The 27578-nt window shown below is 28.8% G+C and overlaps 1 protein-coding gene across 1 annotated transcript in view; it reads right to left on the bottom strand.

The window, feature by feature from the left end:
- Nucleotides 1–27578, bottom strand: part of LOC107446265 (Muscle-specific protein 300 kDa) — a 306758-nt gene that overhangs the window by 217058 nt on the left and 62122 nt on the right.

The raw sequence follows: 27578 nt of genomic DNA on the forward strand, positions 1-27578 counted from the left end.
TAAGTCATATGTAGCTTTATTTATAAAAAAAAATATTACCATCTCGTTAATGTTGGATTGAAAAAGCATGAAAAGTTCGCTAGTTCTTAAAGTGCTTCAGAAAGATCATGATTAGAAAGAATACACAGCGCATGCTCATTGCACATTATTCTGAACTCTTCCTTCTCGCTCCCGTGAAAATGACGGGGTGAGGTTTCGCCCTCTATTTCTCGCTCCCGTGACATTTCCGGGCTGGAGTGTTCAGTAGTAACGAGCCAATAAGAATAAAACGAAATCATTTCTTTTGCCCGAAAAGCATTTTATTTCTAATTTTACACACCAGATGTCAGTACCAGGATATTTCTAAGGTACTTATAGATAGTTAGTTTATTTTATACCAGATGTCAGCACCAATCAATTTTAAGGGATAAAAAAATAGGCACTTTTATGACCGTTTTCTTGAAAATTAACCGATCGTTAAGGGGTTAAAGTAAATAATTGGTAATTCGAGGTGATAATTGTATAAAAAGGTCTCTCAAAATTGTGCAAAAATCTATCAAAATAGCTTCGAAACAAATCATAGATGAATTTTAAAACCTTATGTATTCAAATTTGAAACAGCATAAGCTCATTTTTGAGCAAAATGCATAGTCTAGTCTCGCAAGTGAAATGGTGACTGTATATTTTCCTCAAAAATGAGCATGTGTTGTTTTAATTTTGAATACATAGGATTTTCAAATTTATTTCAGATCTATTTTGACACATTTTTCCTCAGTCTTGAAAAACCCTTTTTTACAGCGTTTATGTTTAAATTACTGACATATTTATAACTTTTTATGATGGTATTTTGAGGAAAATATATCAAACGATTTTGATATAGTAGTTGCCATAAATAATGCTAAAAATTAATATTTTGCTTCAATAAAAATATTCCTAAATTGTTGCGGAAGTATATTATTTTTAACGCTTTTTAGTAAATACCATGTATTCAATCTGTGAGCTGTCATTATAATTCAGTCTAGATTATTTTTAAAAAACTTAATTTGCATAAAATTTCAAAACCAAAATTTTATTATCTAAGTCTAAAACATCTACAATTTGTCGTGAATCGTAAAAACATAATTTTTTCTTCGCTGGAACCCCACTTCAAATATTGAACAATTGTAAAAATTGACAAGATCTTTGGATAATTACTGAAATATCTATTTTGAACATATATTTATTATGTATAAATATTTATTATGTATTTTATTTTATAACCGTCGTTGAACAGCAGACCCAATTTTGGGTTCACAACTGCCAATGTCCAACTCCGTACCTTGTAATTTTGAACTCAATGCAAAAAAAATGGAACTCATGGAATGGAGAAATTTGCCTTAGTGGAGGACTTTTTGATGGAACTAAGCCGCATTTGCGTTACATAGAGCGAAAAGCCACGAAGACCTCCCACGGTTAGCCTGACGGCAATGGGACTCGAACCTATGATCCGTCTACCACTGAGGATACTTTACGTCAGAACTGTGGTCGGTGCGAGCTGGATGCGGAATTCGTATCGACCAGCTATCACTGGGATTTAATCTCGCCCTTGTTTCCCGACCTCATAGGTAGGGGGCAGTATTTGTAGAGATTGTTTCAACTTCCGGTAGAAGATTCGCTTGTATTGATTTCTATTATTTTTTCTCCATCATCTTTTGACTTAATTTTTAATATAATTATTCGTTTTCGATGGTGAAAAATTAATTTGCAAGTGGCTGCAGTTGTTCTGCTTTTGGGTGTATTGTGCGTCGAAGCACTTATCTGTTGTTTATAATAATCACTCAAGACCCATCAAGTTGCCGAATTCAATGAAGTAATGCATTAAAAAGAAAAGGCTGGGGGGGGGGGGAACTGTCGCCTTCTGCTATGACGTCAGAGAAGGACGGCAAGACTTCCTGTAGGATTTGTTTGTTTGTTTCTTTAAGACAGATGGTGAATATCCAAAATTTTCAAATTTAAACTTCACTCATTTATCAAGCAAAGGCTTAATAACGGTGAACTAAGTATTAATCTTTTAACAAAAATTTACAAACAATCATTAAGATCAGAAAAAAAAAGTTACAGAGTGAGTTGTTTAGCAAAAAATGAAAGTTAAATTACTTATTCAAAATTATTAGCTTAGACATAAATTTTTTAGTTCCTTAAATTTATGATAAGAAAAAGTGAAATAAGTTTTAGTTTATTCTGTATATCATGACTCAATCCTGAATGGCTATCCTCTGTAAGGAGGCATATATTTTAGGAACATAGTTCAATTATTTTTCCTCCCACTTAAACAGCAATGTTAACAATATAAACTACTGATTATTACTAAAATTTTAAACTGCTCGTTTATGGGCCGTGATCATCAGACCTTTGAAAATTGATGAATCACGTGATTTACACCAAACTATTGATTGAAACTAATGGCAAGGGTCGGTCTTCATCTCAGTGACCTAAAAATGCTTTTATCTTTTGTACTATTAGGCGTGGTGCAGAATTATAAATCCCTTCAGAGTCTTACGGGAGAGTAAATTATATTAAAACGCAACCCCTATTCGCTAGGCAAAAGCAGGTGTTAATCCTAACCACGATTTTAAAATAATGTGGTGATTTGAAAGGTAATGTTTTATTCTTAGTACTACTTTATATGTCAGACTCTGGATTAATTTAGTTTCGAAAACAAAAATAGAAAGATATTAAGTAAATGAAATGTAGATAGAGTTATTAAAATAGTTAATTTGAAGTACAGCATTTTATTATTTCTTATTGATTTTCAAACACTTTTCAAATAATGTAAGCAAATACCTTAACTAAACAACATTTTTTAATTTGAAAACTGCAAAAGCTGATTTCCTTACAGCTATAAATAAACATAGAAAGGTTGTAAATAAATAATCCTAAGAAACTGAAGTATTAAGGTGTTACTTGATTAAAAAACCTCATTCGCTTCAAAAATATGCAAATAGGAAACAATAGTCAACATGTTTCAAGCACTCAAAAATAGGCACTCATTTTCAAAATTTTCCAGGCGTGAATTGGAAAAAGCAAAAGCAATATTAAATGAAAAACGTAAAGTTGCTAAAAGAAATAGAAAATAAAGGTGAGCAACAAGGCTGTAAAAACCTGAGTAGCCAAGAAAGAATAAAAATAAACATGAAAAACAAAACAGGAAAAACCACTTTGGTTGAATGGGGCAAATCATGGTAAAATGCATTTCCTTGCACTATGAAGAGGTTGTGGGGAGCTAATGACAGGGACAAGGGAATCAGCATACATATGAATAAAACAAGAGACCAGGGAATCAAGAAATATAGAAAGAATGGCAAACTTCGTCCACAATACTTGATCCAGGAGTTCTCTTGTCTTCCTGATTGGGTTCAAAATTATAAGACTACTGAGTTGAAAATCCCAAATTGATTCGGCTGTTTAATGGCGGTCATAAAATAAAATAAAATATAGAAAGATTGATTAAATTAATTGAAGAAAACAACAGACATTATTTGTTTGCCTAAATCCATTGACTTTCAAATCCTTTTCAAATAATGCGTGCAAATTTCTAATCTAAACAAAAAAAATTTATTTGAATAAACTGGCAACAGTTTATTTTTCTACAATATAATGAATATTTATGTGGCAGCTAAAGAAATTCCCGTTAAGTTATTAGCAAATTTGCTAGAAAGAGATGTAAGTGAAAATGATTTTGAAATCATTGTTCCGACAAATTATTACAAGAGAGCAAAATTTTTAAATAGTAATTATAATTTATAAGATTCAAGTTTTAATGCAATTACTTGTTTTAAAAAAAATAATTAATTAAAAAAAGTTAATTGATCTTAAATTAAAATAACTAACTTAAATAAAGCTGAATTTAAATTAAAATAAATTTTCTACTTACTTATATTATTTATTCTTTTCAGACAAAAAATTTTTTTTTCAATGGAGTAAACACTAAAACTAAAATATTTATAAGTTTAATCAAAGAGGAACTTTTTAATATCTTCGCACAAAGACATTTTAAGTTCTCAAAAACTAAACTATTATTACATTAATCTTAATCGGGGGAATTGTAGAAATGACATATTATTTACAAAGAGTTTGTGTATTGCTTTGAGTGTGTTTTTTAATTTTTTAAATAGTTTCTCCTATTTTCATGTAATTAAAAAATTTAAATAATACCCACATGAATAGTACCGAATTATACAGTCGATTCAATTTTAGGTTTACAACTACTAGCGTTCAACTCCGCAGCCTTGCAATTTTGAGCCCAATCGAGAAGACGAGGGAACTCCTGTATCAAGTATTGGGAGAAATTTGCCTTCGTGGAGAACTTTTCGATGGAACTTACCCGTATTTGCGTTACATGGTGAGAAAAACCACGATTACCGCCCACGGTTAGCCGAACGGCAAGGGGATTCTAACTCGTGATCCTCCCACCACTGAGGATGTTTTACATCAGTACTGTGATCGGTGCGAGTCGGTTTCAGGATTCGTATCAACCAGCCGCGGCTGAGATTCGAACCTGGGCCACCTCATTGAGAGGCGGATGTGCTAACCAACCACGCAATTCTTGACTAGAGGCGTAATCTCTGTAGACTTGTATTAACTTTGTTTTTGCTCGGCTATTTTACTCTTAGATGTACTACTTGACAACGAAACGCTTACAAGCTTTAACAGTTTAACTATTTTTGTTATTTTCACAAAACGTGAAATTTCTGAAACAAAATAAAACATTAAATTTAAATGACTTGTAGAAATATAATAATAGCCTAGCTTCTCAGGAGAGAGTTGTTGTTGAAAAGTAAACTATTTACATGTACGTAATAGGTCTCTTTGAAATTTGCTAGCCGGTTTCGGAATTCGTATTGACAAGCCATAGCTGGGATTCGTACCCGGTTCACCTCACTGCAAGGCAAACGCTGAATCCCCAGAGCCATCATGGCTTAAGATTCGATAGAGCAGTTTCTTTCACGTAAATTTATAAATCGGGACTCAACTTCGTCAAAACTTATGAGTTAACTGACCCAAAGAATTTCGAAGGAAAAATCCAAAATCTCGAGAATTGCACAAAACTTACACAATTGCTGTGAATCTACGCTTCTTCACAAATGCTTCCTCATATCATAATTTTACTGAAATAAAATTTATTCGAAAGAGTTTTTCCAATTTTTTTAATACAAAATAAATACGTAATGCGGAAATTTCGAATTACCCATTTAAGTGATCATTTTTTGACGAGTCATATTTCGCGGAGATTTTATCGTAAATCCATGTGGTTTTTTTAGAAGTTAGTGTGAAAGATTTCTACTTGTTTTTCAGAAATACCGATAATTTTACTGGATATTATTACGACAAGAAAGTTTCAAATCACGCATTTTAATAACAACATTTTGATGACAACCATTTAATTTGCGCTGATTTCATCATAAATTCATTATGTTTCTCGAACAACTCTTTCCTCAGATACGGAAAAATATTTTTTTTCCCGATAATCGTTGAAAATACGGGTATGAACAGGAGGGGTCGAATATCGTTTGAACTCAATTCCCGAATTAACTTTTCTAATAAATATTAAGACATAAAAAAATGTCACATTGTAATTTAAAAGCTAGAATTATAGTCACCTCTAAAATGTTTAGTCCCTAATGGCCACCAAACGGTTCACGAGCCCTGCTCGTGTTCACAAACGCATTAGTAGGTCAAGGTCAAGCAAGTTTTGCCTTTATTATTATTATATATATATATATATATATATATATATATATATATATATATATATATATATATATATATATATATATATATATATATATATATAAGTGTAGCAGGCATGTTGAGTGTTGTTAGGCCACGCAGATAGCAGTTGGAAGGCACGAAATATTTTATTAGCTTCACATAGTATATTCAAGACATTTTCTATCAAAGGCGGAGCTCAAATTCGCACTCCAAAACTGTTTGCTTAAGTTTTTATCCCAGGGAAAGTAGCAAAAGAATTTCCCTCTATTTTTTTATATTTGAGGGGAAAAGGGAAATCTTAGGAATTACTATTAGTTTAAGAAAAAGATCGAGTGATTCCCACGAAGATTATAGGGAAAAATGTCTATATTTAAATGTATGCAGAACAGGACGTGGCTTTTAAAAGTGTGAGAAAGCATTTCGACCTGAATAATTAATTAGTAATAAATTAGGAGTTGTTTTATAGCGAAGAAACTAACATAACAAGATTAATAGAAGCTTTTTATGTTTATATATATATATATATATATATATATATATATATATATATATATATATATATATATATATATATATATATATATATATATATATATATATATATATATATATATATATATATATATATATATATATATATTATTACAAATGCTGTCCATTATTTATAAAAAAACTGCTGCTGGGTGTAAACAGACTATATATATGTATGTTAGAGCTTTGTTTACCTCAGCTAATATTTTACGAAACAAACGCTTCAAAAAATTATAGTAAAAAGAACAGTAAAGTGTATGCAGTTACTGGTAATAATACTTTACTAAGTTTTTCTCCTGCTAAAAATATCACTCATTTATTAACAACTCTATCTCAGTATGAAAAAAAAGATTTCAACTATCTTGTTAAATGTAATCATGGATATAAATAATCACTTACATAAATTTTATTTCATTAAAATTTACTTGCTTAATTTTCTGAGATTTTATAACTCTACCGGGTCGAGAGGCTATAACCAGTGACGTAACTTATTTAGCTTTGTCCCTTATTGAGTGGACAGTCTTATGGAATCATTAGCTGAAAAGAGAATTAATTGCTAGCTGTTTAAAATTACAATTTCGTCAGTTAATGTGTGAAAAGGAAATAAAAACAATAAAAGTAATCATAGATTCGACATATGATGAAGTTTAGCAATCACCATTAAGCATTAAGCTTTTTAGTTAACAAAAAATATTAAGGGAAAGATTACACATAATGTCTAGTACATCATGTAAAAAATAAAAACTTCATTCGTGGATTTAAGCAATCCACGAATCATTTCGTTAAAGTGCGATTAATAATAATCTTCACGCTCTTACTGTTCTAAAACGTGAAAATTTCACCTGCTATGGTTTGTGACATATGAGAAAGTTCTTTTAATCAAGAAGTTGCTTCATCTTTCTTGGAAGATTCGACCTACTTTTTCCATCACAAAATAATTAAAAGTGGAATTAATTTTCAATATTGCCTCAGGATTAAAATAAAACTTGCCATTTGAGTTCTGCGTACTCTCACTGCAACCGTAATCGCTTTATTTTTGTTCAAAAGAGACCTTAAATATTTTGATGTTAGAGTCAAATATTTCAAAATTCTCCTTTGAACGCATACAATCCATAATGTGTTTACTATTCTGATCTTTGAACTTACTCGCACCATGCAATCTATTTTATGATAAAACCGAATAGCTTGAAATGTGTGGTATGGTATTTTTACTACCACCAGTTTAAATCGGAATTCGGAAAGTTCATTTAAACAAGATCCTGGCCAAATAGAAATAGGAACGAAATTTTAGTTCGTACGTCAAAGGAAACTTTGGTTGTGATTGCTCAATATTTAATTATATTAATAATATTTTTGAATTGTTTGAATTGTTTACAAGTAAAAAAATGTTTTAAAAGGAAATGTTGAGAAAGTTATTAAATTAAAAATCTGTCTTGCAATAACACTGAGGAACAAATTTTTTGTAGCGTTGATGCAAGTACTTGATCCTGCCTGATTCTGATTGCAATTTGTCTTGTGCTCCTAAATCTACAGATTTTTTTTAAAAAAAGAACATTTTTAGACGATTTTGTATCGAAATGTACAAGTTTAAAAGCGTTATATATGTAACAACGGATTGTGTAAATGTTGCATCAAACTTCTAGGGGATTTAGAGCTCATCATCAAGATTAAAACTGCACACGAAACCCATGGCCGTAAATATCGTCGTACTCTTCTAGAGGTGCTTACCTATTATGACTTGTTCGGGAGCACGCGAAAAATAGTTCCCCTTTCGGTGTAAAACGACTTTTCCGGACATGGGTTATTATGCAGTTTAAATCCTGATGATGTGCCCTGACTCTCCCAGATGTTTGTCGCATTATTTTTGTGACCCTCTGTAATATATAATATTTAAATTTGTATATTTCGACAAAAAAGTAAACAAAAATGTCATTTTAAAAAAAAAAAAATTATTGTAGCTTGGAGAAAGAAACCAAGAGAAGATTTGAAATCAGCAATAAGAAAGTATCCAAGAAGTGTGGAAAAAAAATATCATATAACAGAAAAAATAATACCCAGTGTAGTTTTTCAGTTATTTCTATCAAAACAAGGAAATTTATTTTTATGTTAAAATCAACGACGCAGTCGTTTTTATTCAAATTTAAACAAGATGGGAAAAACATTTTCTTTAAGACAAAAACAGAGATTTAAAGATGAGAAGAATTCGTGATTTTTAACTATTACTTAATAATTTATGAATGCAATATATTATCGAGACAGATTATCATTTTGATCTTGCCGACGATGACTTTCCTTTTTTTCCATTTAACAATGAAAATATTACTGTTTGCGAGTAAAATATATCTTGACATGAGTAATTTTTAACTCAAATATTTTTTTTATTAAACTTAGAATAAATTTAAATGTGAACATTTAGGAATTTTAGAGGAAATGGATTATAAAAATCAGAAGGCAATTAAGTGCAAAAATAAAGGCTATCCTTAAACCACAGGAAAGCACGTTCAATTTTCTGTCAAAATGGATATTTTCAAGCTGCATGCAATATATCATTTAATAAATCTAATATGGTATGACGTTGATAAGTATATTTTAAACTATATGCTAAAATTCCTTATTCCGTGGCTTTGAAGCACGCTTTAAAAGAATAAATCTTGAACAATAGAGCGATATCGGTGAAAGAATATTTGAAAATATTTAAAAAATATTTAAAAAATACTGAGTATTTGTTAACGTTGAAGAAGCATAAATTCAGATGAGTTAGTTTCTAAATAACTTTTAATACCTATGCAAAGATGACTAAAATCTTAAGATTATAAGTAATCAATTATTTTAACTGTGATTGTGATTACAAGTAATTATAATTCATGATTATAATTGAAAATGCTGCAAACAATTTTAACTTACAATTAAAACTGAAATAATGTTTACATTACATGCAATCATGTTTGCATGTCCGAATTTAGCCATGCTTAAAAAATTGGATATTAGTAATATGACAATCGAATTACTCAGAATAGAATTGATAATCAAATAAACTCGTAAAAATCAATTATTCATTTCCAGAAAAATCAATTCAAAATTCTTTTAATCAAAAATGAGGAACTACTATATCAATTTATACCGCTATACATTATTGAAAAGATATTATTTAAATGACATAAATGACGGTACAATCCATATTATTTTAAACACTAATGTGTACTTTGTCGTAAAACCGATGAAATTTATTTTCTATTATTAACAACGAAAAGCTTTAAGTTGCTTAAGGTAACAAACTAAGCTATAAGTTGGGCAGCTTTTTTTTATTGATTTAGACTTTCATTAATATACACACTTGTTTTTTTATATTTTTTGTGCACACATTTTATGTTTTTTTTTAAATTTCAGCATGCCGATTCATGATTGGTTTGAATTCCATCGCTACTTAAAATGATTCGATTTTAAACACCAACTTATGCTCTCATGCGATAGCAAAAATCATTCAATAGCAATCTCATGCAAAAATCAACGTAAGCGACAAAGTATTCAAAATTGAGATTTTTATGTATTTAGCATTTTTGCATGATAAACTACATATTACTACTATACTGCTAAATTTAAGATTAGGCTTAAAAACTCTTGGCATGTCCCACAGCACATCACTTGTATAGGAGTGATAGGCCTGGAGGCTGCCCGGCAATTGCATGCAGCCGACTAAATCAGACCACCCTAACTCGCTTTCTTAGAAGTCATTTAAGATCTTTAAAATATTCAGGTGGTTCCAGGTGCTTTGATACCTGCACCATATGCTACAATAAACAGGCGTCTCATGACCATATCTTTGCTTCTCTGGGACTTACCAGATAAGATATAATGGACAATCGTGTGCTGTTATTCTGCCTTTTTAGGGTGCACAAAATCATAAACCTGATTTAGCCCTGCTGATTTTAAGATGTGCAACAATATATTACAGATTTTTTTTCTTTAAAAATATCTATTTTATTATTATTACCACGTTTATATAAACTTGCCTTCATGTATGTCTGTCCGGGTGGAATTTTGTAATCGATTTTAAACTATCTTCCTGACTAGCTACAAACTTCAAATTTAGCACACAATCCAGAATTGGATGACAATGCATGAAAATGAAGAGAAAAAAGACATGCAAAGTAAAATAAAATTAAAATTTGAAGAAATAATTATTTTCGAGATTGTCTTTTGTTGTCGATTCCATTATTTCAAATTATTACGTGTCAGGTGAAAATATTTTTGTTGTCGGAGTATTTTTATTGGCTGAAAAATCACGTGGTAGGATCCAGTTTTTCCTCATTCATTTCCAGATTGTTTCGGTTGTCATCAGCATAAAACTAATGAAAGTCGTAAAGGTATTGTATCCCTAATTTAAAATAAAAGTTCTATTACTTTAGTAGTGGTCTTGTAGTAGTTTTGACTACTCTTGACTAAGAAAAATAATCTAAATAAAAATATATATTTTTAAAAACCACGTTTTTTGTAGTGAGGAATAATAATTAAAAAATAATAATTTTTTAAAAATATAAAACAAAAATTAAAAATTAAAAAAATCATAGTTTAAAATAAAAAAATTCAAAATAAAAAAAATTCAAAATAAAAAAATTCAAAATAAAAAAATTCAAAATAAAAAGTAATATTTTTAAAAACCGCGTTTTAGTAGTGGAGAATAATAATTAAGAAAAAAATTGAAAAACGAAAAACGTGGGGCGCATGAAATACATAACAGTACATATACACATACATATACACATTTTCTTACTCATGCACATGCACAGCCACATATACATCCACATACATATGCATATACAAAAGCATATTCCAGATTCACATTCAGATACAATTACAATTACTGATATACATACACATATTCTCAAGAGCACACATACACACACTAATATAACATTACTGTTATGTATTTCATGCGCCACACTTTTTTCGTTTTTCAATTTTTTTCTTTATTATTATTCTCCACTACTAAAACGTGGTTTTTAAAAATATTACTTTTTATTTTGAATTTTTTTATATCAATTTTTTGAAAATCCATTTTAGCATTGATGGTGTTTGTCTAAACGCAAAAAGTTGTCGAACTGCTTTTCTCAAGATCTATCACAAAGCACTTGTTTTCATTTTCAAAGTTGTTTTAATTTTCAACTGCACGGCCTTATAACTATTATATGTGCCTTATAACTATTACACTCAATGGCTAATGCAATTCACTCTCATTGTGAAGATCTAGGGTTCGATCCCCAATGGTGGTTCTGAAATCCATCCAATTTTAGATCATTGGATACTGTCTTGGCGGCAAAGTAAAGGTGTGTAATGCTGACCACATTGTCATTCTCTTCAGTTGGTTATGAAATTGTAGAACCATTAACCTGGCCCACAGCGGACTTATTCAAAAATAATTTTAATAGCTCGTATTCTATAGCTATAGCCTTCAAATCTGTTTCACAAACATTCTTTATACTGCTCTCTTAAGCCGTGGTGGATCATGGTTTAGAGCGTTCATCTTCCGATTAGGTGAACTTGGTTCAAATCTCAGCGATGACTGGTCGATACCAATTCCGCACCCGGCTCGCATCGACCACAGTCCTGATGTAAAATATCCTTAGTGGTAGACGTATCATGGGATAGAGCTCTCTTGCCACCAGACTAATTGTGGGGGGTTTTCGTGGTTTTCCACTTCATGCAACGCAAATGCGCGTTAGTTCCTTCAAAAAGTCCTATAAGTAGGCAAATTTCTTCCAATACTTGATCCAGGAATTCCCTTGTCTTCTGGATTAGGTTGAAAATAACATGGCTAAGGAGTTGGACATTAGTAGTATAAAACCAAAAATTTGGTCGGCTGTTCAACGACGGTTATTAAATATTCCACTCTCCAAGGAATATCAAGATGTGTTGAACCGTAACATCATGCCAGTTTATAACTGTATATAGTACTAAATTAAGCCATGTTACCGTTTTTCTTGAACTTGGTTCAATTTTTACGATATTGTGATTCAACTTGAACAAAAACATGACTCAATATAGCCATGTTAAGCTTGCGAGAAACTTGCACTTTGTTTTGCGTCTAAATATATCTGTATCTTACTAAAATATGCAATTATTGAAAAAAATCGTAAATGCTTCGGATAGCAGGTTTAAAATAATTTTAAAAATTATTCTGTAGAAACATTTCAAAATGAACAGAAATTAAGAACTGTTAGGAAATTGAGTCTATTTATAGTTAAAAGAACTATATCTAATATATATTCCATAAGCACCTAAACTTACTATTAGGAAATATGCCAAATAGGGTGGGGATGCTAACGTCTTAATCTAACTAAGATTATGCGGGCGGCGATCTGACATTTAAAAGGGGAAAACGTAAAGATAATATTTTATCATCTTGCCGCTTTTGTGCAAACTGATAGTTGAAAACAGTAAAAAAAGTAAATTTTTAGCTATAAAATTCGTTCGTAAAGGAGATAATTGTTTCATAGCAGGTGAAACTACAATAACATCCGAAATAAAAGAAGTTTCTGAGAATTATTGTTTCAAATATTGCTTTAATAATATCCGTTTCTTATGTGGAATCATGCGATTAAACAAATACGATAACTGCAAAATGAAGGTTGAATCAACGGCAATTGATACCTTTTTTCACCTTCTCTCCCTCTTTCTTTTTTTAATTAAACACTTATTTTAGAAATAAAGAAGAAAATTTTTAAGAACCTAGCGAAATAAAAATAAGCAAATCTTACTCCTTCATTTGCGTATTTAAATTAAGCAGTTAAAAAGAAAATTTCACATCAAAAGAAATAAAATGCGAGTTCTTACTTTTACAAATATTTAACGCTAATAGAATTTATAACAACAATTGTGATAAGTTAATACTTTTTGCAGCACTGTCTGTTACTAATAAATCATTATTTTTATTTCTTTACAGAATTCTGAGAGATGAAGAGGGTGCTTACAGTCAAAGCCTATTTAATTATGTATTAGTTTTATTAATAAACTTGAAGAAAAAAATCGCTACTTTACAGTTTTTACAGCTTTATAAGTCACTCATCTAACAAAGTTGGAAATCGATTACAAAAAGCTATTAATATAATTATTGAAATGTTAACTTAAATGGTGACATTTAAAATATTCATCAAAAACTATCTTAATTGATATATGTTTGATTTTTTTAAAATTTATATTTACATGCAATATTGATGCGAAGTAATTACGTCATTATAAATTGCACATACAGTTACAGTGATTTCCTATCTTAAGGCTTTATTGTAGATGAACTGTAGATATTGTATACCAGTGGTAACCAACTGGCGGCCCGCGAAGTCCTTTTATATATTAGTTGTCACTTTTATTAGAGTCCTAAAATTTATTAGCTGTCACTTTTTGCGTGGACAATTTTCGTAAAAAATCTATATTATTTTAAAATACTTTTCTTTCGTTAAAAAAAAACTTAATTTTTTCGTTTCTGTGAAATCTAACATACTAACGGCACAAAAAATTTCATTTCTAAGGTTTTGCATCCAAGAAAATATTTATTCAAAAACAAAAATAATCGTGGATGTTGCTTAATAATCTAGTTCTTATTTTAATTTGCAATTCAATACGCTTGTCTTATACAACTTGATAAGAATCTGACAGTAATATTTAATGTTCCTTCAAACATAAAAGAGTCCTATATAAAATTTTGATAAAGTTGCTGCCCGCCATCAGACTGGTGTTTTTAATTTCGGCCCCCGGCCTCATGTAAGTTGGAAACCCCTGTTGTATACACACTGCATACATATTGTAGATATTATCTACTGTTAAAAATTTGAGGATAAGCATTTTTTTAACATACTACATTTATTTTTATTTGAAAAAAAAATTAAATTTCTTAAAATAGGTGTATTCTATAATCTTTATTATTAATATATATATTTAGAATCTTTGATAAAAGGGACGTAAAAGGCACTGGTATGCACATTATAGATAACAAAATAATATACGAGTGAGAAAAAAAAATAATGCCATCGTAATCTAATAGATTATAACGGAACGAAACGTAACTGAAAACTGAAGCATGAAATATGTTTATTTGCCGATGGAGGATGCATTATAAATTTGATTCGAAACATCTCCAAGTTTTATCAGGCAATCAATCAAGTTTAGATAGTTCACATCCTAATTTCCTTATTAATGATTTGAAAATTTTTGATAGCGTTTTTGTTTCCTCCTAATTTTAAGTTATTCAATTTAGACTCAAGAAGTTATTAATTTTCTTCCAGAGGTTACTTAAGTTATTTAATTATACTCCAAATTTTCATGCATTTTGATTTCGATTTTAAAAATATATATTAAAGATGATCATTACAGAACACCGTGTGTACAACTTCACAGAGACAAATAATGAATTTAATTGAAATTATTTCTGATGAATATGAGCATTACCTTATTGAAAATTTCATTTGCTTAAAAATATAAGAATATGAAATAATACCCAACTTGTTTCAAGCACTTCAAAGATTGATGCCTATTTTTGGACTCACCAGTGTAAATGTAAAGAAACAAAAATGATTAAAACTAAATGATAATGCTAAAATTATTTACATCCCAGATTAATTATAATTATTACTCATCTTGATTCCCTGGAATCTTGTTTTATTAATTTGAATGGTGATTTCCTTGTTAATGGCATTAGTTCCTCTCCACCTCTCTGTAACACGTAAAAATGCATTTTACCCTATTTTGCATCTCGGACACTGTGATTTTTCTTGTTCTGTTTTACAATCTTTCTTCTCTCTCGCTTTTGTCGTTTTTGTTTCTAACCTGTATTTTACTATTTTTCGTTGGTGACTTCACGTTTTTTACTTTAGATCATTTTCGTTTTTTTACATTCACGTTTGGCAAGTCTTGAAAATGGGCACCTATTTCTGAACGCTTGAAACACATCGATTGCTATTTAATATTTGCATATTTATGAAGCGAATAAAGCAATCAATCAGGTAATATCTTATCTCTTCAGTTCCTAGGAATTATTCAGTTAACTATATGTATATATTTATATGTATATATGTATAATTATATGTATATATTTATAATTACTTGATTATTTGCTATCAAGTTTGCATGTAATCATGATTACTTGTAATACTGATCCCTTATAATTGTTGAACATGATGACTTATTATCCTGACTGCACTTGATTTTAAAATTACGATTAATTTTAATCACGATTATGTAACTGATTATTTGTATTTAATTACATTTTCTAAATAATATTATCTGCAGATCGACTGCAGATTAGAATATATCTATATTTAAATTTAAAAAACGGTCTAAAATAATACCATAAGCATTACATTTCCAAAGGAAAAAAGAAGAGTCAATATTTAACTGCGAGATTAAAAATATTGGAGCGCTTAGTTCAAACATTTTATCGACATTGAAAAATCTTTATTTTTATTTGAGAACATGTATGATAAACATGATAAGTTTTATCCCGGCTGTCAGAACGTTTAAATAATCTGTCACAGCTTCCTAATCTTTATTTGAATTTTGATATAAAAGCATAACTTTACAGACAACCTTTATCCAGAGAAGCGAAAAATTCCCAAAATAATAATTTTATTCTGTAATAAAAAAGAAGCATTTGTACTCGTAATCATAATTATATTTATAATTGTAAACTTTGATAATGTATCTATAACGATACCTACCTACTATTTAATTTTGTGTAATAATTACTAGTAATCAGTTTCAGTTCTTGCTTTAAATAACTCTTTATCGAATTGTAGTCTCTCTACAACAAAGTTTCCATACAGTGAATATATTCCCATAAAGAAATTTTTAATCGGAACATTAAATAAATTCACAAAATTCTTTATGTAACCAAGTGGTTGTCCTCCTATAACGAATTTTCCAGACGTTTATTTTTTCAGTTTTCGTCTTTTTTCAGACGTTTATCTTTTAGATTTTTATGTTTTCGATAGGAGAACGAAAAAATTAATTAAAATTTATGATTACAAAAATTAAAGCGACATAAAATCATGGAGTCATTCAAGTAAAATAAAATAAATGAGCAAAACAAAGGAATTATTCTGAATAACTTTTGATCTAATGCTCATATCTTCACCTATTAAGACTCAATCTTAATAGTTCTAGAGGGTTACCTCAAATATGCAAATTAATTCTTACTAAAGATATTTTACGTTAAAAAATCAAGCACAAAAACATACTTTCTTTGATATGCTTATTTTTCACAAATTTAGACTTCTGACTGGCGAAATATAGGAAATAGCCGCAATCTGGGAAACATGGTCCCAATAGTTTGATCAGGAGAATGGCCCAAAGTAACCCTTCCTTAATATTAATTTCACATTTTGCGCATTTCGCCATACTTCAAAATGTTTTTAAGTGAATCAAAAACTTTTGCACACAATGAATTTTGTAATTGTGTGTAAGAATTTTTCGATTCGCTTTACTCATTCACAAGATATTGTGAAATATCCAAAAAGTAAAATTAACATAAGTTAACCAACTTTTAGATCTGCTCTCTGACCAAACTATTGGGACATTATTTCCCAGATCCGAATCCGTTAAAAAACAAGGCGTTTTTTCAAGTGGAAGCAAACGATTTCTGTATTTAAAAAAATGTCCCATTCTATGAGAGAGTATTACTAAATGTCTATACTGGCATTTTTTTAATTAGCACAGTTTTTCAAAGTATACACACTTTAGTAAACACACTTTCAGAGTATAAACAATGTATACATCCACAATGTATTTTGAATTTTATAGAAGCTATTTTTTTTCTTTAAAAATGGACAATATAGATGTAATATCTACACATAATCTACAAGTTTGATAAAAACTATCCCTTTTTTCCGTTTTCTTTCAATTTTATAAAATTTGTTTGCCCAAGAGATAAATTAAATGTTGTTTCAAAGTGATTACCATTTCAATAAAAAATCTTAAAAGGTAATCCACGTTGCACTTGTTTTCATTCATAAAAAAATATCCATTGCGAACATTGTTGGCGTGTCGTATCTTAGCAACGAACCGAGGAAAAAGAATATTTCATACAAGACAGGATACGATATATCATTCTGACACAGTTTCACGTTTATTGTTTACCCTTGACAACCAAAAAATTTCCGAAAAGGGAATTGTGTGTCGTTGAACATGAACCAAATACTCTTATCAAAGTTAAACTTTATGAAACGGAAATAAACTAATACCTTTCATGTTAAGGAGCATTTAATATTGAAATATTCACTTTCATCCTAAATAAGTACAGTGTAGTAGTATTTTTGTGAAATATGTTTATTATGGGTAGAAACTGCATTTTTTTCGAGATAGTAATGATGCTACCTTATTTAAAATTATTAAACACATCTAAAAGTATCATCAGTTAATCGAACTGGTTTTGATAGCTCTTGTAACTTTTTCCTTGTTAGTGATTTGAAATTTTTTGATAAAGTTTTTATTCCTCCTTTATTTTAAATTTTAATTTGCAACTCCAAATTTGCATTTATTTTTGACTTTGATTTTAAAAATATATGTTACAGATGGTCATTACAGAACATCCTATATACAACTTAAACGCAACAGTGACAAGTAATGAATTTAATTCGAATCTAATATATCTATAATTACCTGACTACTTGCTATTACGTTTGTATGCAATCATCATTACTCGTAATCAAGTGTACATGATATCCTAATTGCTGGTAATCAAGCTTACATGTAATCGTAATCCCTTGTAATTATTGATCATGATGACTTGTAATCACAGCAAGTGATTTTAAAATTATGATTACTTGTAATCACGATTATGTGACTGATTACTTGTATTTAATTACATTTTCCTAATCATAATAACTGAGAGACAAAAAAGATATTTTGCATTGGAGCGCTTATTTCAAACAATGAAAGTGCAATTAACACATTATTGTAATGCTAAAACGCAAATAAATACCTCATTATTATTTATACAAATATTACTGTATTAAAAACTCGGTTTAAAAGTTGTTTTAAAAGGAAATCTAGTAAAACAATTATAACTCTTAAGTATAGCTTTCAAGATAACCATAAAAATTAGAATCTTTCCGATTAAGCAATTTTCAAATAAATCCATATTTAGTTCTTATTCTCTATATCAGTGATTCTCAACCACTGTGCCGTGGCACTTTTGTGTGCCGCAAAATTCTTAAAATGTGCCGCCAAATATTAGAAATGATACAATAAAAATTATAATGCTTTTTTTTATTATGAGTAAAGTTTAAATTAAAGAAAAGTGCATATATATATATACTTTTTATAATTTTTCCACGCTTTAACCGCGTGAACATCTTAGTCGGCGATTGTCTTGTCTCTGATAATAAGAGGGTTGTCTTAAAATAAGATGGTTGTTTAAATTGTATATGACGCACAAATTTAAAAAATGTTGAAAGAGCTAATCATTAAAGTAAGCTATGCAATTAATAAGCAAATTAGCAAAGAATAACTAACAAAAATTAAGCTAACAATTAATAATTAGCAAAAAAACTACTTAACAAGAAATCACAAAAAAATAACAGTTAATGTAAAAAAAACTAACAGTTAATAACTATCGAAAACAGGCTAACAATTAATAACTAGCAAAAATAAATAAATAACTGTTACTAACCAATAAAAAATTGGTCGAAAGAAATAATTAATCCCTTAATAAATGTGCTTTTGTAGTACACATTATTTTATTTCACATTCGAAATTATTATCGCAAACTATTTAACACAGTGTAAAATAGGTAATTAAACAACTTTTAATCTAATTTTTTTCATAGTGTGCCGTCAAATTTCGAAATCGTCAAAAGTGTGCCGCAACTTAAAAAAGTTGAGAATCACTGCTCTGGATCATAAACCTTGAAAAAATTTAATAACTCCAAAGTTTCGTAAACATCAACTTTAGAAATTAAAGCAAGTAAAGCTTAAACAATAAAGTATGTCGATCAATATATAAGCGATTAGTTTTATTACGAATGAATTATTCTCAATTAATATTTATATTTTTCCCAATGTTACCGTATCCAATATTGCGATAGCTAATAGAGATAATATTATTTTAAAGACTATAACAATTATTACTTTTTATTTAAAATTATACTTATTATTTAAAATTATACTTTTTATTTACAATTATACTTTTTATTTAAAATTATAAAGTCACATCTTCGACTAGGTTAATCAAAAAAGGAAAACTCAAAATTACTGGGTGGAAATTCAAAAAAATTAATAAAACGTATTTTAAAGGAAAGCTATTTTTACCACTTTGATTGATTTTTAACACACTTTCATCGTTTTTAATTCGTATGCATGTCCATAATATGGCATGTCCACTAAAAAGTAATATGACAACCATCAAATTTCCTTTTATTTTTCCTTTATTTTACTTTATTCTATTCAATTTAAAATGAAGTGTTAGAGTTGTTAAAATAGAGTATTCTTCGAAATTATTAAATGAACAATGTTACGAATGCAGAATAATATTCCTAAGTAAAAAATAAATATTTCAGCATTTTGTTGAATTCTGAATACAAAATCAACTGATTGTACGGTATTTTGTAAATCAACAATAATTCTAATCTTAAAATTTCTTTAATTAAAATATATTTGTTTGATAAAAAAGCAAGAATAATGCAATATGTCTTGACTGGAATGAAGAATAAATATGATAAACGTATGAAAATCGAGACAAAATGTTTGTTAGGATAACTTCGTGATCATTTGCATTATAAAAATATTTGCTAGTTCCAACAAAATCCTTCAAATGACAAAAATCAGTATGACAGTCCGAGTGATAAGCTATGCGAAAATTATTCCTGAAAATAACACATACACAGAAAAAAAATGTATTTTTGTTTCGTACGCATGTCCACATGAAATAAAATTGTTCCTCGGACATAGAACGCAAAAAAATTTAAAATAATAAATTTCGAAATGTCAGCTTTATAAAAAAAGCAGATATTAGATATTTTTTCAAGTTTTTGCATTTTTTACAAAAGCATAACGTTTTTAAATAAAATATAAGAAAAATTTGCATGCATATTTCAGTAAAAAATATGTTAAACTGAGCTTTTAAATTTTCTATAAATTGAATAAGTTTTGAATTAAGGTGGAATCAATTGTTTCAGTATGATTTGTAAAACATGATAAATTTAAGAGCGTATGAATGTGCGGGCAGATAAATTTATGAGTATTTTAAAATTTTCACAGCTAGAATCAATTGTTTCGAAATGATTCGTAAAGCATGATGTATATTAATATCTAACATCTATTTTAAAAGGGGGAAAAGAAAATTTATAATAAAGATTTTACGTTAACATTTTCTTATAAATTTTCTAATGTTCCTTTTTAAAAATTCGTGGTTCAATAAAATAACATATTAAGGCAATATTTAGATCTCACAAAATATTTTAAAATAATTGGTTGAACGAAACATCAATACCAATTAATAAATTCTTGGGAACCGCAGCTTATTGTAATTTCTACATAGAGTCAATGTCTTATTTTATTTAATAAAATTAAACTGTTTTAATTAGGAAAATTAATTGTAAAAGGTGTCATTTAAATTAAAAATTTTGAAAAATATTATGCTTTTTATTTTATTATTTTCATAATATTTGAAGCCCACAAACAGGATTTTTTCCATAACGGTTTCTATTTGTAAAGAAAAAAAATGGTAAAACAGTGTTTCAAACAAACGTCAAATAAGTCGTTAAAAACTAAGGTATTAAAAAAATTTATAAAACAAATAATAATTTTTACTGTTAATAATAATAAAAGAATAACTATGATATTTCATGATCTCCATGAATATTTAATAATTAATCCATCGAGTTCATATTTTTATGGAGTTTTAAAGTAATTATAATGATCCTCTATACGAGAAAATTAAAATGAAGGAGTACTATTAATTCGTGTTTAATAAATCTATATTATGTAATGTTATGACAACCGTGGACATTTAATTATAAAAAATCTTGAAGTCTGAATTTAAATTAAAGTAACAATGTAAATAACAAGCAATAGGGTAATATTTCAAAATAATAGACTATCGAATAATGGATATTGATGGACAAAGTTAACTGAAAATGAAACATAGTTGAAATAATATCCTAAATGATTAGAAATATCTTAATTTCGCTGCTGAGTGTTTAAGAATTTTTAGTTTTTTTTAAAAATTAAAATACTTTCCTCTAGGAGATTTCTAAATGTTATATTAATTAAATGATTAAATTCAACACACTAAAATCTTAATTTAAAATGTTAAATCATTAAACTTACTAAGTGAATAATAATAATAATGCAATATTTATTTAAATCTGAAACATTAAATTTCAAATTCTTGTGTTCATATTTATTCGGTGTTGAATGGAATTTTTTTCTCAGTAAAATGAACACAAATACCATCATTCCTTAGAATTCTTAATGTTTCTCTGAACATGGAATTAATTCCAATTGAGATACTATTCAAATTAAAACATTTAAATAGAATTAAAGTCTCAAAATAATATATAGAAAATTATTTACATTTCAATATTTGATTTAGGAGATATTACATGCAGCCTTAAATACTGTTTCTAGTTTTCCCTTTTTCCAACAATTTTTCCTATTTTTCTAATTTTCAGTTTAATATATTCTTTGTATTTCAAAACGTTAAAAACACATTGATTTGAAAATGTGCATTAAAATTATAATTATTTTACTGAGATGCTAAAAATTTGAAGCTTGACTATTATATAGTTATTTTTCCGAATTTTTTCCATAGCTCATAATTTAATTTGAATTTTTTTACTAATAACTTCAATAAATTTATGGACCAAATACTAACTGAATATTGAGACTAAATTTTACGTTTAGTTAGTAATAATTTTCAGGCCAATTATTCCTTTATATACCCACCTCTTTGTTATACATTCTGTTCATTATTTTTAATCTATTGAAATGAAAGTTAGTTTTTATGTAATTAAAAAACTTATTAGATCTATTAAAATTTATAGCAGTCTAATCCTTCATTTAAATATTTGATCAAAATTAAGAAAAATGCAAAAAGTATATGATTCCATAAATGTAATCTATTTGAAATTCCAAAGCTAGATATTATATTCTGAATATATATTGAATATATATCTGAATATACATCAGCGTATGAATATGCGATCAGATAAATTTATGAATGTTATGAATGAATGGTATAACACTAGCAGGTAATAAAAATTATTCCTTTCATAGAATATGAATAATCAGCAACTATTATCGGTAAATTGATGGAATTATCTATTCAGGTTTTTGTCTCTCAACTTAATTAAATCGTAATGCTGGAAAAATATATAAATTAACCTTTTGACACAGAATTATTTAAACATATTTCCTTATTTAACTTCTTTCCTTATTTTGCATTAATTTAGGTCAAAATAAAGGAAAAATTATTACAATTAGGCATTTTAATAATTTATGGTATGAAAACGCAGCATGAAACACTGGTGCCATTTATGCGTTAAAAGTAAAATATTTTTAGCATGGCTCACTTCCAAACAATAATTTTTTAAATTTGCAGTTATTTGGATCTAAAAGAAACAGTTATTCATCAATGAAGTTTCGTTAATTTACAAAATCAATTATTGATAAATTTTTGAATATGAACGAAAAAAAATTTCGAACTACGTTTTTTCGAATTTTATGTTTTATTACAAATAGAATTCCGATAATCTAATTGATTTTTTTAAGTAACTGTTAGACTGTTTTTTTAAAATTAAAAAATACGAAAATATATTTTGCTTCTACTTAGAGCGTCAAACAAAATACATAAAAGGGAGACACCGGTATTTCACGTGGGTCAAAGGGTAAAGTAAACGATATTAGTTTTATTAATTAGATTATCTTTGAATTACGATAACAAAATTTCAAAGAATTATATAGGTTTGAAGAGTGCAGAAAGAGCTAAAGACAGAGATTAGAATAAATAAATACTGTGCAGAGAAACAAAACCCAGAAAAAAGAAGCAACACAGCACAAAAAGCAATTCAATGTTATTTAATTACAAGAAGCATGACACTACGTGCATAGGCTCTAGTGAATGTTTTTAACATCAGAGAAAGAAAAGTTAATTCAAAATTTGTCATGGCATTATTTTAAATACGGAAGACGATTATCTTGGCATAATTTTGGCACTAAAAACAATCACAATTTAGTGAATTTTATTTTAACAAAACTCAACATCTAGCTATTTGATGAGTGTTTCTATATTTGATGAATTTGGCATAATTTTAAATTCGGAAGACGATTATCTTGGCACTAAAAGCTAACACAAAAAAGCGATTTTTTTTATATATATATTAATGAAGCTCAACATCTAGATAAGATACACAAGCTCTTCTAGATCACTAATCAGTACTGAAACTGACCTTTAATTCTCTGGATATGCCGGTCATACTGCCTTGACGAGCATACGTCCAGTCCGTCGGCAATAAAATGCCCCCTCCTCTCCTCCTGTCTCAAGAAAACAGACCGCTTCCATGGCGACCGCGGTCGACTTACCCCGGCATCCATGCCAGGCGAAAGCGGTCTATAAACCGCATCATCCATGCCGGCTATTCCATGCGACTTCGGTCTTTGTGAACAGCTAGGCTCAACATGCAAACCATCACTAGGAATAGAGTCAGTAGTCCCAGTACCACAACACACACGGAACATACTACCATCTCGTGAGAGACATCGATGCCTAAAACGCTCATATCGCTCTGTTTGCTCAGATATTTTCTTGCGAGATAACACACCTGGATGTGTAGTAGGTGAGTGGGACAATCCCGCGCACGCACACACCAGGTAAGAATCCCTATCACGATCTGTCAGCTTTTTCTAATACAGCACCTGCGGCGGCTTTGGATTATGTTCTACACGATCAACACGAAGTTGTGATCCACCGAACGAAATGTTGAATGACCGCTTCGGATGTAGGAAGAGGGATGGTGATGGAGTTTCGTGATTTCGAAATACGGAGGAGAGGAGATGAAAGTAGGATTGCCAGTACTTCCGTGGTCAGTTGAGCGCATGTTCGAAAAGGAAATCAATTGGAGAGAAGAACGCAAGCGCGAAGAAAGAGAGTTTGGAGGAAGTGACGTGCATATGTCAACAAAACGATTGCTTTTGTTATCGCAGACTATAATTTTTCTCCGCTCTTGTAGGAATAAATTGCGTAAAAACACCTACCGATGGATCAATTCAAGGAAAAAATGTTACTTTTTTTAGAACTGTCAGAGAAGATTTTAGTTTAAGGAGTAATAAAGCAAACGATTATGTAAAAGAATGTTATGGTTCGCTTGCTTTTACTTATTTTAAAAGAACGTGAAACACCACAATTGGGTATAATATGAAAAAAACACAACTACTTCGATTTAGTAGGAACAACATCTGACGCAATGCTAAACGAATGGAATTTAGTTGTTGTTTATTTAGTAATTGTTATTAGTTGTTGTTGTTATTTGTTTTAGTTGTTGTTGTTTATTTAGTTGTATTTAGTTTTAATAACTTTTCTTTATAATGCAATAAAATCTGGCGAGCAGCTATTTAAACGATCGAACACTTCGTTTGTTTATTTGTGGCTTGAAGTTAGGCTCGCAGAAAATGCCGTTCATGGGTTAAATTTAGTAGGAACAACACAACCTGTGACGTAGGCTATATTATACCCAATTCTTTATTTATTTTATTCAAAAAAAATTATTTTATTGTTTTTTGTTTGAAATTATCGTTATTTGTTTATCTTATTATATATATAATAAAAAATGTACACGACAAAACTTTATAATAAATGAAAAATAAAAATGAAAATAATCTCAGAGAAACTTTTAGTTACAAGAAAAATAAAGCAAACGATTTTAAGACAGAAAGTATTTTGAAAGAATGCATAAAAAATCACTGGGTAAAATATGAAACAAACACAACTACTTCCACTTCTGAAATTTTATTAGGAATAACATTTAGCTTTTAGTTCAATAAGAAAATAAACTGAGTTTTAAATATGTTTACTAAACACATGAACTGAGATGAAACAACAAAATCAATTACTTAAAAAAGAACTAGACCAATACAATTCCAACTTGGCAAGCAGCGACTTATAACAACACACTTCGTTTAATGTTCATTTGTTGCTATATTTAGGGTCGCAAAAAATACCCTTTTTAGGTAAATTTAGTAGGAATAACACGATCTGTGACGTAGGCTATAGTATGCCCAATTCAAAGAATATTATTATAGAATATTATCTCATCGCGGAATATATATATTTTTTAACAAATTATAATTATTTGTTCATCGAACAATACAAATAATAAAAAAGTGCTAATTTTAGGTCAAAACCTAAACTAAACATCTAATACTGTTTATAATTTATTTCACTGGTTAAACAGTGAAAAAGTGGGATGCCCTCCTCAATAAAGGAAGAAAAACACATGCCCACGAAAATTTCGGAACGAGCAAATTTTACGACATTTGAGTCGCCCGTGAAAATCGCGGGATAAGTAGCCGGAAGGTTACTGTCGTTGCGGACTTGAATCAAAGTTGAACCACTATGGTTCAAACTTGAACCAATTCTTCAGAGAGTGCAAAACAGTCAACGATCCCAAGCAATTCGAATTTACTTTCTTTAATCATTTCATTTATCTTATGGTATTTTTTATTTTAACAAAAATTATAAATAAGTATTAAGTTACCTAGCTTCTTAAAATTTCTTTCAACCCGCTTATCTTTCGAGTACTTTTTATCAGATTCTGTTGGATGTTAATCAATTTTAAGAGCATTATGGAATTAGTCATAAGATTTCATCACACGCCGATTTATCTAAGTACATACCCACACCTTATAAGCGGATCAAATATTATAGACGTCCTTCAGAGATAAACAAAACAAATTAACTTATCTGTTAATCACGACAGTGTTCGATGTTTTAGAACTTTTTTTTTCTTACTAAATAATACATTTTGACCGATTTCTGTTTATTTTACTTCGGTTAATCCTTTCATGTAGAGCAACAGCTTTTGAAGTATTCGATCTGCAAGTTCCATCACTTAAACATGATTAATTGGCTTGAGTCTCCTTTGAAATGGAAAGTTTTTGCCAAACAAAAAAAAATGTAGGAAAAAAAAAGAAAAAGAAAGAAAAGAACAATATTATTTTATAGCTAGAAAACTTAAAAATGAAAATTTTTGTGGTTTGCAATTTTTTTTACTTGTTCTAAAAACCATTTGTGTGCAAAAAATGACGACTGCAACCACAAGCTATGTAGCTTATAATGAAAGCAATTAATTATTATTCTTCAACTGGTGGCAATATTGAACGCATAGAATATTATACAAACTGTCGTGAATTTCAAATAATTATTCTTATAAATGCATATCGTTCTCTTTTTTATAGCGAAAATTTTATACGAAAAATATATTATCCTGCCAGAAGGAAAGAATTCTGGTAAAATTAATGTAGTTTACTGTAATAATATTTCTTGTAAAAGAATTCATAAATCTGGTTAATAAAACCAAAATATATGGTATTTAAACCACTCATTTGATTAATTTTTCCTTTCATATGGTAACAGTTTACCAAAAATGTTGATTTTTAAAAGTATAGTTCCTTAAAAAATACAAAAATTGAAAAGTAAATTTTATCGAATAAATGGTTTTTTTAGCAATGCTTTTAAGTATCATGACAAAACTACCAAATTTTACCGCATTTACCAAATTTTTTCATATATTACAACTCCAATTTTGATATTAATTTTAGCAAAATCATTACCAAAGGGCTCCGGTAAAAAAAAAAACGAGCTTTTTGGTGTTTACTGGTCTGACAAGAAACATGGTAAATTTTACCACATTCTAGTAGTTCTGACCATACTTTTTTTTCAGCGTGTCGAGCAATTTTTACATGTTTTGTGAAAAACATTTGCAGAATATATTATATATATATATATATATATATATATATATATATATATATATATATATATATATATATATATATATATATACACGTACACACACACCATGTAACCTATGACCTTGAAAGTTCCAAAAATAAAATAGGGATAAAAGGACGAAACGAAAGAAATGATTTATCAAACAGAATTTTAACAACAGAAATTTAAATAAATTGATTTTTTCAGAAAAAATGAAACAGAAAAAGTATATAAAAAAGTTTCTTTTTGTTTTGCATTTTTAACAAAAGCAGGTTGTGAAAAGTTAACGATAATTATTATGTTCCTCCCAAAGAATCAAAAGCACTAATTTAAATTAAATTTAA

This window comes from Parasteatoda tepidariorum, chromosome 10 (genome assembly GCF_982258835.1).
Source record: "Parasteatoda tepidariorum strain Cologne lab strain chromosome 10, Ptep-v5.0, whole genome shotgun sequence".
Classification (NCBI taxonomy): Eukaryota; Metazoa; Arthropoda; class Arachnida; order Araneae; family Theridiidae; genus Parasteatoda; species Parasteatoda tepidariorum.